Consider the following 16,195-nt stretch of genomic DNA (forward strand, 5'->3'; position numbering starts at 1 on the left):
GCACATCAAGGGTTCTTTTCCTCTCCTCAGAAGTGTTTCCCACTGCCCTGAGTCCATTTCTTTGTTTGCTGCCCAACATGCACAGCCTATGTGGTGAAGAATGTATCACGGCTGGGGCAATGGGCTGGAAATCCAGTATAAATGAGATGTGGGGTGGGGTGGGGGGTGGGAGGGATGGGGAAGCCAGACGAGCAGCAGCCTCTGTGGGGCTCAGAGTGGTCCCTGCTGCGAGTGTGGTGTTGGTGTGCTCCAGTTTCTTGTGCTGCCTTCAATGGAAACTGACACAACCCGTAAGGGAATGGAGATTTAGCAAATCTCAGTATCTGCTCAAGTGCTGGACTCTGTGTCTGCTTTTATTATTGATTGGCCAGTGGAGAAGGCTACTGTAGAGAAATATGGCTGTGAGATGACAAGAGATGAAGTATTTTTTCAGTTAGAAGTGACCTCGTAATTCCCAAATGGCGGTGTGAAGTGGTACTCCAAATGAATTATGTGGGGCCATCCTAATGAGTAGGAGTTGTTTTGGATCAAGTTCTAGCCACTACAGAATTTCTAGCCTTATGAGCAATGTCTTTCCTATTGCAATTCACCATACAAAGACAAAATTGAGAAAGCTTTGGAGCTTAATTTATTTGTCTGTCAGGTGATAATGATGTTTAGCAAATGGGGTTGATTACAACCATGGCATTCAAATGTTTAGGCAATGTTCAAGACCATGCACGTTTTGTCCTTGCTGAAACTTTAGATCATAACAGACTCTAAAACATATGTTCATTTCTTGCAGATAAGGCTTGGGGTTTTATGTACATCCATGTTTGCTCCTGGTTTTTTTATTTCCATTTTCATAGACTGATTCAGCCAATAAGAGACATGCACAAATAATTGTCGAGAAATGAGTAAGGTTTTTAGCCAAAAGATTGCTTAGCTGGTGTTTAGCTTCTGCAAGAGACCTTAAGTGCTGTTTATATACAAGTCACAAGACTAGTGGACATAAAATATAAAAAATATTAGTGAGAATTTACTCAAATAATGCTTTTTTTTTTTTTTATTCTACAGAGAGGTCTGTGAAGAATACAACACTTACTGTTCTGTCAGGTCTCTGCAACATGATTCTTGCACTGAGATGGATGTAAGTACCTTGAAACTGCTTATGTAAAAGAAGTACTTTCATAAAATCTGTCCTTTATTACAGTTCTCTTCATCATGGTGACATAAGGAGGCTATGTTACCTGTCACTTTTATTAACTCACACAGCTAGTCAGTTTAAATGATGCTCAAAATTTCTCCTTCAAAAGGTTGGAGGAATGAAAAGGTTAAATCTAATTTTAAATGTCACTTTCTAGCAAGATACTTCCACCATGTAAAGGAAACATCAAGTAAGCAAAACTTGCTTAATTTGAAGCTTGTAGTGGACCCTGACATGACTATTTCAAGTCACTCCATGTAGACTGGAAGAACTGCTGTAATTTCCAAGCAAAATTTTACTTTTACCAGACATGTACCAAGAGATGCAGTGTAAAACAAAACTGATTTGCAAGTATACCTTTCCCTCCTGATAAAGACAATGAAAGCTTTTTTGAAATTTAGTCTAGAAATATGCAATGTTTTATTTGAAATTATTTACTGCCTAGGATAAATTCATGGGATCCACACTTTTTTCACAAAAACCTCAATATAGAGAGCTAGGGGAGCACGGAAATTGTTTATATAGATGAGAGATCAAACTGCTTTCAGGCATTCCCAATACCATTGATAGCTGGAAAAAAATGACAAAGGCTGTACAACTTTTGACCCTGTCTATGGGGTTTTTTGATCATGGTGAAAAGGTAAATAAAATGATTAATGCTACGTCCTAAAGCTAAGTGTTATGGTCCTGTTGAATACCTTATACTTCATTGGTGGCTCTTGAGTATTTGAGATATGACAATAGAGATACAGGTCCTCAGTCCAGATTTTTCTGGAACAGAAATATGTCTAGTAGCTTTTCTGCTTGATAAGGTCTTGATGTTGTGTTGCTTTCCATGATTACTTTAACTAAAAACTCTCTAAAATTAGTCTGTTCAGAGAATTTGTTTGTATCTGACACCTAGTTTGGTTGGCAAACACCTCTGGGAGCACCTGTATGCCCCTTGATAGGTTAGTGAAAGGTTGCACTTGGATAGTAGTAGAGAATTGGGTTTTTAGCTATTTTAGATTTGACAACTTAAAATAGGCTAAGAGGTTTCAACTTGAATAAAGTCGTGCAGAAGGTATGTGAGATTTATCGGGAACTGCAAACCAGACAAACCATACTGGACTGCCCAAACATAGTTCATGTTGTAAGTAGTACCACAAAAAATGAGGAGTCTGAAGAATCATCAGTTTAACCCCTTTTATGTTTATTTAGAGCATTTTTTTAAGGTGTTAAATGGCTCTGAAGGTGCATAAGAGTTTAGGTCTGGGGGCCCTAGGGGGACATTGCTGGCTGCCCTGGGCAGAGCTGGGAGCTCTGTGCTATGGTTGGGCTGGCTGGCCAAATTCCATATTTGGCTGGGCTGGGCTGGGCTGGGCCTAGGTTACTGCATCAATGATCACCTGCAACTTTCTTAACCCCTGTGACTGATGTGACCCTGACTGTCACTGCTTGAGGATGTGCCTTAGATTGTCCTTTCATGGCCCTGAATATTATTTTACTATCTGAATTTAACTAGGCTATACTGGCATTTATATGTATTATTTGTTCTGAAGAAATGCTGAGGGGAAAAATATAGGTGTGTAGAAATATACCTTGAATTTATGATATACATTTGCATTCTCTGCAGGGGTAAGATTATCTTGCTGTAATTACATAGTTCATCAACTGGCCACTGCTCATGGGGCTTGCCTCACCTACTGCTGAATGTGGGGACCTGCACATTAATTTTAACTCTGATGATGATTGGCTGTAGTGTTCCCTGTTGTCACTGCAGCCGTGGAGATCAGGCCTGATGATATGCCACAAAATCAGTGACAGTTTGCATACAGACATGGTTTACTCAGGTCTCAGCACTGCCATTCTCAGAAGATGAGGAGGTATTGAACTGTCAAACTGAGACTGAGCAGGTGACAGCAGATGCATTTTATATCAGCTGCCTTCATGACTGATTTAGTAAACCTAACTGAGAGCAAGCAGGCTTTTTCTCCTTCAATATTATACTCTTTAGAAAAATAAGATGAAAACGAAACTGTGAAAATGTGGGGCTTTTTTTTTTCATTTTTAAAAATTACCCTTTATTCCTTCTATTCACTTTGAAACCTTTTAGTGTAAAAATGATAAGGATGCAAGATCTGGGAGGATTTTTTCTGTGGAATGAATTGAGGTAGAGAAGTATTTTTATCCTTCCCACAGCTCTGTGGCAATTTAACATCTGACTCTCAGTCAATCACTCTACCTACTGTCTTCTATATATCATACAACTTCTTTAAATAGGTAATGCTGAAAATAACACAGACAAGCAACAACATGTGGAAGCATGCAGTAAATATAAAATGTGTTTCCTTCTCTTGCCTGAGTTGCTTCCTAATTTGATAGCATTGATTAAAAAATGAAGGTAATTCATAGTCCAGTGAGTTAGCCTAGGATGAAGCCATTTCACAAGACACAGCAAGCTTCTAGTAGGCAATGAACACAATGGTGAGGCAGAGCAAGTGGCATTGTCATTGCATGTTGGTGCTCAGAGAGCTGATTGCTCTGCCACATAAGAATTAAATATTCTTGTGTATGCAGAGAGATGTTTTCAGTCATTTCTCTTTGATACCACTAAAATTTGAAGGGCCTTACAGGGGTCTTAAGTGGAAAGCTCTTTCCTGTCCATTACTCCATTACAGAATGTCCTTTTGGCAGAACAACTGGGTAGTCACAGAAGAGGGAAAGAAATTTGGTAGATGTCATTTTGTTGGCAGTATCCAGTTGCTCAGAGCATTTTTTGTCTCTCGTGTCTACTCATATGCAAAAGTAAAGAATGTGGGAAGGGATCTCTTCTCTACATCTCTCCTTTTCTCTCTTTTTGACTGAAATATTCCCCTCAGAAAAGCTCTGCTGTTGCTTCCTGTGGTCTTGGGAATGCTTCTTTGTCTGATTTGACTAGCAGGGAATACAGTGCATAATATATACCTTGGGTTCAGAAGAAAAAAGATTTTTATGTCAAAAGAATTTCCTGCAGCTTTTCTTGAACGCTTAAAAATATAAAGATGAGATGCTAATATGAAGAGTGTGAGGTATATTTCCAAGTTGATAGTACATTACATAGATTTGTTTTCTGTGTGCTGTGTTGTTTTTGAGAAATTGCATTAGGTTTTTTTTCAATCTGTTAAATACTGGAAAATTGGATCACTGGAGCAGTGAGTAAACTTTGTGCGTATAATGGCCAGAGATGTCCAAAATCTTCTGCATTTCTTTTATTTCCCCCCAAAATAGCAAGCTTCAAATGAAAGTACTTATGCAGAAGTCACATAAATAATATTCTTCCTCCATCATCAGTGCAGCTGGGAATGCATTATTTCTGGTGATGACTGACGTGCTCTCTCACCTCTTTGTCCTCTCCTCATGAAAATGCCTTGCGGCTGCCGAGGAGCGCGGTGTCGGACAAAGCGCAGAGTCCTGGGCTGTGCCTTTGGGAGGGCTGAGCGGGGCAAGGGCCGCCAAGGAGAGGAGCAGAGATGTGTTGGAGCACGTATGCCAGTCACTAGAAGAAAGGTGATGGCCCAGGGAGGTGACAGTGCCAAATCACTGTGTGGCTTAGTCCCAGATAGCCCAGTTCTCTAGTGGCTGTTGTTACTGTTTCTTGGTGTATTAAAAAGGATACTTGGGGGGAGTGGTTGCAAATTGCTTTAGAAATCAGACATATATATATATATGTATATATGTATATATACATATATATATAATTAGTAATTAAAACAGCCTTTAAAAAGTAATAAACCACTAAATACTTCACAATTTCACTATTTCCAGGTAAGTGTGTGCAGGGGGAAAGAGAAGCATTTGTTGAATCTCTGTAATGTCTGCATGTTAGAGAAATGCCTTACAGTTCTTGCTGCAGACTGACTTCCCTATATGCTCAAAATTCACTTCAATATTTATTGCAATTTAAGGTTCTATTATTGAGTATAATGACGCAAAACAGCATTCCAGCAGAATGTTTGCTTCACAGACTCTGTGCTACCAGTCCTGCAATATCAAAAAAAGAGCCCTATTTGGATTATAGAGAACAATAATGTTATCAGGGGGATACTTGTGAATTGCATGCTATCAACCTCTTTGATATTTATTTCAACTATATAGGTAATTTGTAGATTCTGATTCTTTATAGTCTTCTTGATTTTCATTTAAATTATTCCAAATTATTCTATTTTTATTTGTCGGCAAAGTATCTTTCCCTGTCTCTAATGGATTTATTAAAATCCATACTTCAGGCTGCTGTCCCTATACACTGGTCCCCAAATGCTGCTTTACTGTCAGTGCCATTTTTGTGTGAGTTGTGGGGCCAGATACTACAGTCCTGTCACTTAAATCAGGATGACAGCCTGGCGCTGGGCTTGAGCCCTCATGGCTGGTCATGATTCAGCATTCCTGCCATCAGGGAAGGAGATAAACACAGCAGTGAAGTGGGCAGAGGGTGCCTTAATGAGAGTTGTTAACGAGGGGAAGGCATTTTTCATTTTAATGGTGCAATAGCACTTTTCCCCCCAATTCACTTTCTTCTTTTACCTCTGTGTATATTTTATTACACAGAAATACACACTTGGGGTTCAGTTACCTGGAGAGGAGTAGTGCACACCTGGGCTGTAAGTACTTTGTTTCCAGCAACAGACAGAGGCAGAGATTTATCGAGGGTGTGAGGCTCAGGGGGCACGAAATGGTGGGGTGAGCTTCCCCTCTTGATGCATTAATTAGTATAACAATTACAATTAGAGAGAATGGCCTGCTGAGCCCTTGCTGGGGGCATCAACAGTCCTGAAAGAGAGAAAACAGTGATTTCAGCTTCTCTCATGTTATTTCTCTTTCTAGAGAAAAGCAGCAAGAGAGTGCAAACCCAAAGGTATGCTGAGGGATGTAGTAACCCCATCAGATCAAGGTGTTTCCATGGCGCTTCTCCCCAGCCCAAGTCCTTATGTGCGCTGTTAGTGGAATATGGACTGCAGGCATCCCTTTGCTGTAGGGCAGATGTTTGTGTAGCTTGCTGAGGGAAAAAGAGAGAGAAGTTCATTGCATTTGCAGAGTGATATATTTAGACCTTGCTCTAAAATTATCAAGTCACTTCAACCTCCTTGTATTTTACTCTATAGGCTTGTCGTTTTCAACCTTTTTTGATCTGTGAACCTCTCAACCTTTTCCACAGAAGATACAGATCTCTGTATAGTGAGTTAAAGCCCCACTGACAATCAGCTTGAATTTTTAATGTTTTCTTTTCAAGTTATCCTTACAGATATCCCCAGACTTGAGTGCTTGGTGGACTACATTGTGAAAGTCATTGCCCTGAGGTACCAGTCACACTGAACTGAGCCTAAAGCTACTAAAAAGTTGAAGATTCTGGCTATGAAAAAATATCTATTCTGTTGAGGTAAAAATGGTGATTTTGATATGGAGAGCTCATACTATTATCTTTGAAAATATTTATAATAATTTTGATTTTTTCCTTTGCAAATTTTAAGCAAGCTGAGTCTTGGACTCTGATGTTTGAGTGCCCAGCAGAGAGGATGGAAGCAAGGATAGAGGTAGCTGATAGTGGGGTGTGAGTGATGATTCCCTCAACAAAGTATGAGCATGTCATAGCCCCTTCAAGACGAGAAGTTCAGGTTTTGCTCTATGGTCTATTGAAAAACTAAGCAGATTTTCCATGAGGAGATGGAGATAGAAGTTTGTTGAAAGAAATGCATTTCAGGAATCAGTGTTTCCTGATTGAACATGCACTTTGTTAGTCAGTGTCACACAAGCTGAGCTGCAAGCTCAGATGTCCCAGGTGTTTTAGCATTGAGCCTGAATTTTACTGGTAGAAGGCTGGCTAGAGAAGCAATATGGTGAAAAGGAAATGAAGTCTGATGGGATGGCACTGAGCAAGTAATTCAAATTATTCAATGAACTGACTTTTAAAATTACTATAGAATTCTGTGAAAAATAAGGAGCAAATAAAGCCAGCATAGGAGTCAGCCTGCTAGGAGAATATCAGGCTTTTATTTTCACGGTTTAATTTTCTTTGGAGACATGCTTCCTAGGAGAACTTATCAACAAAGACAGCAACTATTTCATTTTGCCCACAGCCAAAAAATAATTTTTTGTTTGTGCTTATGTCTGGATCTCCCTGCTGGCTGTGAGCCTTTCTTTGAGTGTCTAGGTAGGGACAAGTTAGAATTATATGGTGCAGAACACCTGCTTGCTCCAAGATGCTAAACTGCTGCTTAATAGAAAACTTGATGTCTTACTTGTGTAGTTCTCAATATGAATTTACTATTTCTTTGACTCCTGGCTGTGTGTGATGACTTCTGTAATAAGGAGGAATGGCTAAAAATCAATGGAAAGCTGTTTTAAAATTTTCACGCATGAATTGGTATGTGTGCTTGGCATAGATTCTCAAATGCAGTCAGAGCAAATGAATGGAAAGAAAAGGATGCTGGCAAGGAGGAGGTGCATCAAAGAAGTTTGGATTAGATTATGCTAGGTAAAGTCTTTTTAAGCAGCATAGGGAACCAGTAGTATTTTTTGTTTGTTTGATTTTAAGGAATATTATTTTCCTGTCTGTACTTAAGCAAATCCTGGAAAACAGAGTAGAGTCAAGCACTTTTAAACTTTTTGGATCTTAAAGAAGAAGCTGGCATTGAACCATGTGCATTTTATCAGCCAGCTTGTTCCAAAACTCTGGGGTCTACATAGAAAAGCAGATTTGCTTTTTAGTTTTCTGGGAGACAAAGATGGATTGCATCCTTTATATGGCCAAAGGGGGAAGAGAGATTCTGTTTAAGGGGACCATTTGTTTGGTTGTCTTTCTTTGACTGGAGCATTGCTTTTAGGAGAAGGGGAAGATATGATAGCTGACACAAGCTTCTTGGAAAAACATTATGTGGAACCTGCCAAGATGTGAGGAGAGGAATCACACTGACATACACGGATTCCATGCCTGGGGAACCTGAAAGAGAAAGTATTGAAGTGTCTAGCATTTGCTATCAGACAACAGCTTTTGGAGGTCTGTGTAATGTGAAACCTTCTTTTTAGTAACATCATATTGAAGTTCCTTTTGCCTCAGAGGAGCTACTGCTACCAATATTAGCATTAATATTTGTACTTCTTAAAGGGAATTTTTGTACATTGATGCTTAAGTTTATAATAGCTTTTTTCTGTTTTATGATCCCATAAATTCTGCTCAGGTTTATTTTTGTTTTTGAAATGTACTTACAAGAGTGCAGAAAACTAAAAATATTCTGGCAAATTACTAACTGCATTTTGGAGTGGTCTATATGTGCTCATGTAAATACACACAGAAAGTGAATATTTGCAGGAACAATGTTTTGCACTCCTTTCAAACTTTATTAATAGAAAGGACTGCAACCAACTGTCCTTGAATTTCAGCTGTGGGCTTGGTAAGGAAAGAGAGATTTTAACAAATGATGATGTGAGGGAGAAAATAGAAATGAAGATAAAAGAAAAGAGTGAAGAGGAAGCAGATAAACAGAGCACTACCTGATGAGAGAGTTTAAGTCTCCCAGCAGCCTTAGTGGCATTTCATAAGGACTAGATTATGTTTTAAATATTGCATGATGAAAGGTGTTTCAGCATTTAAGAAGCAGCTTTTGGAAATAAAATAATATTGATGTGGACCTTCATCTGTTTTCTGCAGAAATGAAATAGCTGCTGATTCACTTGCACAGCATCTTCCTGCACTAGTGGGAATAGACCTCAGAAGTTAATTAGTTGGTTTTGTGCATCAGGATTGGGAGAAAACTAAGTGCAAGTTTCCACAGGGTGCTGGTAACTCTCCTTTCCTTAGGGATTTCTCTGATGTTTTGTAAGTAGAGGGCAAGCTTGGCAAAGCCAGGCATGTTTTATGGCAGTAAGAGAGATTATGGTGTCTTGGTCAGTTGAGGGTGATGTTGTTCCGGAATAATTTCCTATCCATGGCCCTGGATGCTGAAGTGAATTGGCAATTCAGTAACTGTTGCTGAGCTTCAACATTGCTAGTTAAAGTTTAATGTAATACTTGCAAAAATTATTAAAGTTGCGGGAGACAGTCTACATGTGTTACATTAGAAAAAATACTTGTGTACACATGTAGCTTCCTGGGTTTTGCTATGTTGCTTGTTTAATGTATATGACATTTTTAAAACAAGGAGAAAAAGTCTAGGAAAAAAAAAATTCTTGCTGGGCCCTTTTATTATGGGCCTTATATCAAATTGTGGACTGGCTACAGAGATCTTTTCTTTTAGGAAAGTGGAAATTCCATGGGAATACATGAAATTTCATCTGCCAGAAGCTGGAGGAGGGCAGTGTGCTCACCACAATGTGTGAGTGCTCAGAGATTGTCCAAGCCAGAGACAGGAGGGCCAGGCCAGCTCAGTGCTTGAAGTGACAGGAGTTATTTGATAGGATGGCTGGTGCAATTGTCCTGTGACAGACAGCTCTGCCCAGTCCCAGTATGCAAAGCAGGCTGAGGAAGAGGCCTGACATGTCATAGGGAGCTGGCACAAGCAGTACAATGTGGTGACAAATGGAGCTGTTTTGGCCAGGTCTTCGCTCCTCTGAATGAGCTGTAAGTGCACATGGAGCTGGTCCTTACTTTCCTCTTCCTCCTTACAGCAATCCTTATTACAAGCTCTGGTTGCAAGGCACAGCTGCAAGACAAAAAAAGAATAAGCTGATTTGTGATATAAGACCAAAGACTCATTATTTTGAGAATCTTTTCTGAGCAGTACTTGCACAAAGGTACTGTTAATTTATAATATTTTGGGAAAAGACATTAGCTGGAGAGAAGTGCTGTCGGTAAATGTATTTTTAACTTGCAGTCTCAGTCCTTTAATTTTCAGCTCTATTGAGTACTTTCCCCAAATCCCTAGTTACCTAGTTCAAAGAGATGGAGCTATTGGATTATTGTCTCTTTCCCGTCAAGGAGCCTACAAAATTCTTTCTAGAGCCTCTATTAAATAGCGTGTTTTGGTGGTGCGCTTTACAGTGTATGCGCACAGTACATGTGAATGTAATTGTTGAAAAATACATTTAAGACAGAAGTTCTTGCTGTGGTAGAAGAGTATCTTAGGTTGTAGGCAACATTTGATTTAGTTAGGTTTCCTGAGGAAAATTTTGACTTCTCTTCATCCTAGCAATCTAACTGTTCTTAAGGTTAGAAAAAAGATCTTGGCTACCAAGCAAATCCTCCTACCATCTTCTTGATCAGAGTTTCTTCAGCAGAGAAGGAACCAGAACCAATACAAATACCTGTGGAGTGGGGCCATTGGTCATTGATCAGCACTACTTTGCACAGGGCACGGTACAAATGTCCAGCAAGAATAATCTCTCCAAGGCTTTCACAAATACATAACAATAATACATAGAAAATGTATCTGTTTTCTGAACCTATATTCCTACATTGTGTCTACAGACAAATGAAATGTGTCAGGCAGCCCTTGTAATAAGCAGTAAATCCATGCCAAATTCACAGAATTCTTTGTGTCTAATGAGAATTTTTTTTCATTTTTTTCCCCCTCTCAAATCCCTTAGTTGGGAAAATAGTCTTATAAGTTCAATTGGTTTATGTAAGATAAGATACAATACCAATCAAATGTAAAGCTGAAATGTGTAAAATCTTTTATGTAATGAATCCATAGAGAACTGTTATTGCTACCAGCATCAACTAATCATGAGCTCAAAGTGAGGCCTGAAGGGAGGTTCTCAGGCTAGTACTAAATCAGTCAGATTGGCAAAAATACTTCTAACTACATAGGCTATTGAAGGAAATTATTAAATTTGCAGTCATGGAACATTGGAGCTTTGATGGACACTTTATGAGCAAATTCCTGCATTTACTAGGCTTCCAAATTTTCAGCAAGTTTAAATAGAGATGTTACATTGCAAAGGAAATCCTAAAATGCAGGAGTAATAAAATGGTTTTAATTTTTTATCATATGATTATAATTTCTTTTCCATTTCTTCTCCCTCCCTAAATAGCATAAGAAAAATCTTTTTTTCAGGTAACATTTTCCACAGATACAGCATCAAAAGATCAGATTCTGTATTAATTCCAGAAAAATTTTAGCATTGATGTTATTGCTGAAAAGTGACCCAAAGAAATGTGAAACAAAAATTTTTGTCTTGTGATGGCTTGTCTACCATGACAACGTATAAAGGAGATGAGAACAATTTTGTTTTTTCTTTTCAAAATGAAATATCTCTCTCTGAGAACACAGAGAAAAGATTGGCTATGGCCCCAGACTTTAAATGAGAAACAAGGATGATTAATCTCTTTAAAAAAAAAAAAAAAAGACTCATTCTTTGAATAACGTTTGATTTTCAGTTAAAGAACTGTCGAATAAAAATCTAAGCACTTTCAACAATTTCAACACTATTTTGAAATTTTAACTAATCTCATGTTATGCTGGCTGTTATAATTGGATTGCCTCTTGAGTTTTCTAGGAAGAGCATAAGAGACAAGAGTAATTTTTCTGATATGGTAAAAGATATAACTGCCCTATCATGTGGCTTCATCCTCTTGTCTGCCAGATTAGCTGTAAAAGCAAAAACTACTTTAGAAGAAAAAGCATTTTATAATATTTTGTACTTTCTACAAGTTTTCTTTGATGACAATATACATCTTCAGTAAATTCCTCATCATGTTGTGCTGGGCAACCATCTGCTTATCTGGTAAGCTATGATGAGTTTGGAATAATGCCACTTAATTCATTGGAATTTTATTTCAAATCATAAGGCAATCTTGATTTTTGTATGTATAGCACTTGATTTTTTACAAGTATGTTAGGGACTCATTTGATGATCTCTTTTTGTATTTTACTGGATACATGCATGTGGCATTTTTATTAATGGTAGAATATATTATGAATTCTAGCATTACTTTAAATCAGCCCACTCCTCTGTTGTAAAGGCAAACATTAAAGGTCAGAAAATTCAGTAGTAGGTGGAGTCAGAAAGATCAAACTGATGCTAACAATGCACCTGGTGCCCTGAGAGTAGAACAGCAGTGTGGAGAAAAATGGTAGCGTGGGGCTTGGCAGCTTTGAGATCTCTGCTGGCGTCCAGTGATCTTTCAGTTTAGGACAATCTTGTCCCATCAGTGAGCTGCCAGATAGGCTATACATTTACAGAGGGTGGATTTGTTCTGAAGTGATGCCAGCACAGGGTCTTTGTTTTGTTGTTTTGGTTTTTCTTTAATCAATACAGTTCTGAGTAGGGATGCAATTAAGCCAGTCTAAGAATGCCTTTAGCAGTATGTTCTGCTTTCTAAATGAACGTGACTTATAGCCACATTATCATATGGTCTGTCTACTTCAAACTATGCAGTGTTCTTCAGCAAGCCTTGGAAACAATGTTAGCTCCAGTTATCAGCTTCTATTGCTGCCTCAAACATCAGTTTTGGGGCTTTTAGAGTTGCACCCAGAATTTTGCATTCCATCTTACCTCAGAAAGGCAATCACCTATAGGTATTTGGGGAGTAGAGAGCAAATGTGCAAGGAAGAACAGGGCAAAAAAAAAAAGAGGTCTGTTGACATGGCCCCTGGCATTTCCTTCATCAGAGCTTCTGCTACACATCTCCATGGTGTAGCAGAACATTCTGAAGGAGTTGCAACAAGGAGCATTGCTCTTGCATTTGCTCCTTTCTAGACATTTCTCGGACCCCAAGCTTTTTAGACCTGTTTATGTAAAAGATGGATGTAAATACATTGCTGTTGGCTTCACAATCAGATTTTCTACTTACTTTTCCATACTTGAAAGGGGTGAAGATGCAAATAATTGCCTGAATCCACAAAAGAGCTATTTATACGTGGCTAACTTTGTGCCAAGTGCACTCCAAGAATATTAAGTGGGGTAAAATATTTAACCCCAACAAGGATTACATAAAGAAAATGCTTAGAGTATTTGAAACTCAAAGCAGCATGTCTATATCATGTACCTGATGCTTTTAAATATTGTGTTTTCTAAATGGTGGTCTAATCAACATGTCTGCTTTGGACAGTTGTCTTTTTTTTACATTTGGCATGATACACCCAGTGAAAAAACAGTCTTCTTCTTCCTAGCAGCCTTAAAGATTTACCAGTGGGACAAGAAAACCAGATGAAAAGAGGTAGATGGAACAGTAAGAAGAAAATGTGGAAGGGCATCCTAGAACAAGGCATATTGTGTCCAATAGTTTTATTTTGCTTTGTTTATATAAGCTTTTCTAGTTCCAGATTCTGTTTTCAGAAAATTTCAATGCTTAATGTGATTATTTACAGATGATGTTTTATTTCATTTTACTCATTTTCTTTCTCTGGAAAGGTTTATAAGGGAAAGTGCTGCAGTACTCCTTTTGAAATCCTGCTTCTTCAGACTTACTTTCCTCTTCCCATCTTGATGGAAGTAGAAATGTATCTCACTGAATGTTACTTGAATAGTAATTCATCTTTATACCTCTGAGGCCTCTTTCTGATAGCCACCACATTTAGGGCCATTGTGAAACCTTTTTGAACTGATTATGTGATTCCAATCAGTTCTGCACTGAACTGTCCAGAGTGCCAGCTGATGGAGTAGCCATGGTTTAGAAGTCAATTCTCATGTCATTGACAGCAGCTACACAGAGGCAGGCAGAGGCTGGTTTGGCCCTTCATGATGAATTTGGGTTACTTCTTATGTTTTTCTTTCAACATTCATCTTTTTGTTTGAGACTGTACTTGTTCCCAGACAATTTTTATATTCAGTACAAGTTCTTGCTGCGATCTTCTCACTCTGAATGTCTCTTCTGAATGAGACTTGAGTAACAGCTATATCTTCTTACACTTTAAATGTGAATTTCAGCCTTGGTTAAGCAAGAAATTAATTCTGACCCGCCTTCTGTACCAAACCTGCCAAATGAATGGCTATTAACTCTGGATTATTAAACCCCAAAAAGCTTTCCTGCAGCTTCTGGGAGCTGACCTGGAACTTCCTTTACAAAAGGGAATGAAAAGAAAATGAGAAGCGGCTGAGGATTTTTTTTTGGCTTGTTAAATTATTTCTTTTAGCAGGAGGAGTGTGAGTAGAGGGGAATGCAATATGTAAATATCAGAATATCATTTCTTCTGGTTAATTTTTTATTCCCTCAGTTTTCTGGCAGAAGGATTGGCTACTGTCTCTCAGTCCATGGTATTTACTGTTGGCTTTCTTTGTCCTGTTACTGGTAGGTTTTCACATTCTCCCTAAAGACAGGTTAGATGAACTGACAGTTTGCTGGTTGTGGGCAGTTTTCCCCTCAGGCTTGTGTTTAACACAGCAGATTTGTTTTCAGGGATTTTTTTTTGTTTAGGGGTTTTTTTGTTTTTTTTTTTCCCATGTCACTCTCTGCAACTGGAATAATTTTCCATGTATGTTTTATTTTTCTAATGTTGGACAGATATTTAAGAGAGCAAATAAGCAAACCCTCCTCCAAAGAGAAGTGAACAGGGGTTCCACAGCCCCAAGACCTGCAGCTGGACATTCTTGCTTGCTGGGCTCAGCATCGCTATGGGCGTGAGCACCTTCTTCTCTTCCAACTGGGAGTTCTGGCTGTGTCCGACTGGAACCAACTCCTTGGCTCTTGTGAACTGATGGTCTGTCCTGCACGTTCTTTCCTTCTCCCACTTTGCCTCTCCCGTATTGCAAGAATTGCTGTGCTATTCTGGGTGTAGCTGGAAATACTATTAATTTTGAGGGCAGAGTAGCCTACATCTAAGGTAGATGCATCCTCTACAGGCAGACTAATACTACAGTGAAATTTAAAAGATACCAAGATAATTGACTGATGCAATTAATTATAGACAGAAATGGGTAGAGACAAATAAAATAGATACTTAAAATCTGTCAAGCATGCTTAACACCAAGATTACTCAGCAAAGCAGAGTGGGGAATGTTTTGGGGTGTTTGAGCAGGGCTAATCTGTATTATCTAGTTGCTGTTCTATCTATTTGCTAAGTCTTTTACACAGAGATACTCACTTTTTATTTATTAAACATTTGGTTATCCCTACCTAATGCTGGTACACTGTAAAATCTTCTGTATACAAGGTGAGATGGCTGTTCTGATTGAAGGCCTGAAGATTGACTAAGCTGGAGCATTCTCAAGGCTTCAAGAAAGGTTTTTACTTGACGTGCTTTCCCACAGGAGTTCACATTTGCTGTTTTATCTCTGGGAGTGAGCTCAGTGACAGACACACACTGAGAGTCAGGGAGAAATGCCATGGGAGCTACTTAACAGCATTCAGATGCAGAGATGGCATTTGATTCCCAGCCTTCTTTGCTGCAGCCGCTTTATAAGAAATCTAAATCAGGAAACTGTACAGGGTATCAGGAAATCAGACCTCTGATCTGTGAGCTCGCACCTTTAAAAAGCAGAGTCCTGCTTCTGAAACAATAAACAAATCTAAAGGTTGTTTTGGAATAGCTTCTGTTTATTTTGGTGGAGTCTGTGAAGTGGCAGAATTGCAGGTGTGTGGACACACCACCACGCGTGGCAGAATCATGAGAATTCTCTGACAAGGTGTTATCAGGTTGCCTGACATACTCATTGTAGCTGCTTCCATTTAATGTGGTAATTGCATTAGTCCAATTCCTACTTGTTGTTCAGGTAAAATGTTCTGGATGTGTTTAAAAGCAAGTGCCAGTCTTTTGAAACAGTTCCCAGTACCTGCGTTATAGACATGAAATATTCTTTTAGAGATAGCAGAGCTTGAAATATTTCTTTTGCATTTTAGTTTTTATGCATTCTTTTAAAATTATAAATATCTGGACGTGAGTAATTGAAACTCGTCAGCAATCCTTTCTCTTTCCCTTTAGATACACAGAGCTTGAAAAATCTAAAACACCTTGTGAGTAGACACGCCAATGTTATGTTGAAACCTCGCCTCTCATTCAAGGGAAAGGTAATTTTTTTTAATTCTTTTGGTGCAGGGAAATTAGGAAAGTCACCAAAAATAAACATAAAAGCAAATGACTAGATGGCAAAAGTGATAAAAATGTAAGCACTGCAGCT

At 38.7% G+C, this 16,195-nt stretch overlaps 1 long non-coding RNA gene across 1 annotated transcript; it reads left to right on the plus strand.

Moving 5' to 3' along the window:
• The first annotated feature begins 1,069 nt into the window (after positions 1-1,069).
• LOC135451252 (uncharacterized) lies at positions 1,070-16,062 on the plus strand. Its single transcript, XR_010441249.1, has 3 exons — positions 1,070-1,129; positions 14,583-14,778; positions 16,000-16,062. It is a non-coding gene; the product is annotated as an uncharacterized LOC135451252 (long non-coding RNA).
• Positions 16,063-16,195: the final 133 nt, after the last annotated feature.

The sequence above is a fragment of the Zonotrichia leucophrys genome, chromosome 8 (genome assembly GCF_028769735.1).
Source record: "Zonotrichia leucophrys gambelii isolate GWCS_2022_RI chromosome 8, RI_Zleu_2.0, whole genome shotgun sequence".
Taxonomy (NCBI): domain Eukaryota; kingdom Metazoa; phylum Chordata; class Aves; order Passeriformes; family Passerellidae; genus Zonotrichia; species Zonotrichia leucophrys.